Source organism: Arachis ipaensis, chromosome B01 (genome assembly GCF_000816755.2).
Source record: "Arachis ipaensis cultivar K30076 chromosome B01, Araip1.1, whole genome shotgun sequence".
NCBI classification, from domain to species: Eukaryota; Viridiplantae; Streptophyta; class Magnoliopsida; order Fabales; family Fabaceae; genus Arachis; species Arachis ipaensis.
The window spans coordinates 3,444,860-3,447,491 of record NC_029785.2 but is presented as its reverse complement, the minus strand read 5'-3'; positions in this window follow the sequence as shown (position 1 = coordinate 3,447,491).

Genomic DNA, 2,632 nt, shown 5'->3' with positions numbered 1-2,632 from the left:
CATATTATATGTCAGCTCTTATTTATAATTGTATTTTATGGAAGTGTGTTCGTGGATGTGTCTAATAATTAATATATTTTAAATACATATATAAAGAGACACATCCAGAAAATATATCTATAAAGACACTTCTATTAAGGGCTTGTTTGGGTGAGTTTTTTAAAAAAGATCTTTTTTCGAGTTATCTTTTTTTAAAAGATCTTATAAAGAAGTAAAAGTAATTTTATGTTTGGATATCTCATGTAAAAAGGTCTTTTTATCAATCAATTATGTTTGGATATAACAATATAAAAGTACTTTTTTGTTTATTTATTACATGAAAAACATCTTTTTTTTAAGGAAAAAAGATCTTTTAAAAAAAATGTAAATTACAGCTTCTCAAAAAAGATTTTTTTTTTTATTTTACTAGTACTTTTACTTTTACTACTAGAAATTTGCCAAACACGTTAAAAAATAAAAAAAGATCTTTTTTCATTGAAAAAAGATCTTTTTTTAACAAAATAATGGCGCCCAAACATACTAAACATAGCTATAAAAAAGACATTTTTATTAGACACATCCACGAACACACTTCCATAAAATACAATTATAAATAATAATTGACAAAAGTTGGCAGATACTGTTGGTAACACAGCGAAATCGGTAGTTTAAATATTATTGCTTTGTTTAGCGGTAACTAGCTAGCATCTGCATGGTGTGTCGTGGAATTAATTGTATTGCGAGGAATGTTATTAATTGAATGAGAATACTATTATTTATTTTATTTGATAAAGATTGAAAGGAAAAATGATATTTATGCCTCAAAAAGTCACACTAAAAAAAATTGTAAGATGCATCAAAGAATTGCTATATCGTTATTGTTTTCAGGTGTTACCTAAAATCAGGATGGTATTTTTTAGTTTAGATGTGAGGTTCAAACTTCTTAGATTATCTTTGATATTTTTGCTTAGATGGTAACGGAAGTATCTATGAGAAATTTTAGTACTTAAATTAATAAGAATTTTGATAAATTAAATATGAGTTGAATGAAAAAAATACAAAAGCAATGGAAGAACTTTTAACTTGCTTCCCAAATGAGATCGGATACCAGGTCATGGAACTTTTATATCGTCGATCCGACCCATTTTGACTCGGTTGAAGAGAATAAGATATAGGAAAAGTCTAGGGCCAACAACTTTGTTAAATTCTGGCCAGCATGTAAAGTGAGTCATTAGATGAAATTTCACACCAATCTCACACCATTAAATTCATCATTGATAGCTATTTGATAGCTACAAATCACAAAAGTTGTTGGCCCTAGCATTCCTCCAAGATATATTGTAATAGTTGGGTCAAATTGTGAAAGAGGGGATAAAAGCAGTCAGGAAAGAGCCACTCATACATAAAAAGCGGCAATAGTCCCTTAAACTTTAATTTTTTTTATAAGTTAGGTGGAAATTTTGGTTTAATCTCTGTTAAAATTTTAATTTTAGTCTTTTTATATTAAAAGATTAAACTTTGGTTCTTTCTTAAATTTTATCTTAGTTCCGATCTTAAAAACAGCACAATCTATTAAACAGGTGCTATTAGATTAACTGGTTGAATATGAGTTGGATTGTTCGAAACTCAAATATAAACGATGATCATATAATCTTTAATTAAGCAACATTGCATGTGGCATGATTTTATTGTTAGTTAAATTTGATTTTTTTTTAACCTGAAATAATTAAATCGAAAATAACTAAATGAACTGAATTTATTAATTTTTTTAAAAATAAAATAAAATAATAAATGCTAAAAACACACAATTAATCAATATGTACTATTTTATTCATTATTTTAAAAACCAATTGGTTCAGTTATTTTAATATCTTTGAAATTCCATTTCAACCTTCTCGATTCATAAGGGAAAAAAAAATATAGCATATCAAATTCTCATTATTTAATCATAATACTTCATCGAAAGAATTTTTTTTCATTTTATTAGAACATAATTGTAAATTGCAATGGCCTTCGAAGTTTGAAGTTTGGTTGTCAAAGTTTATAGTCTCTACTCTAAATACATGATTGATTTTTCTACTCCAACCTAGAGGGTGCAATACAAGAATTATTAATTGGAAGAAAATCGAATTCCTGCAAATTCAAGGATTAATGATTATATACAACAGTTAGATATCAATAATTTTGTATAGTTTGATAACTAATGAAGTTTGCACGCGTATGATTCTTCTATTTTGTTTCTTGAGCACCACAAAAATGCTTTAGTTTGTTACACGATTTCCGTCAAAAGCAATATTTTTTTTTTTTTTTTTTTAATTTTTAGTTTACATATTCATGTGCAATCTTTCAAACGGTGTTAGGCATTACTTCTGCCTCAAGTCACCAATTCAGAGCTTCTGAGTGACCTCTCAAGTCACATATGTTATATGAGTCATTTTAATATGAGCAATGCTAGGGGACATCAACTTTTGTAATTAGTAGCCATCAAATAGTCATCAATGATGATTTAATGGTGTGAAATTGGTGTGAAATTTCATCAAATGGCTCACCTTTCTCTGCTGGTTACATGCTGGCCAAAATTCAATAAAATTGCTGGCTCATAGACTTTTCTTTTTAATATAATTATATTATAGTCATAGTTATCATAACCGAA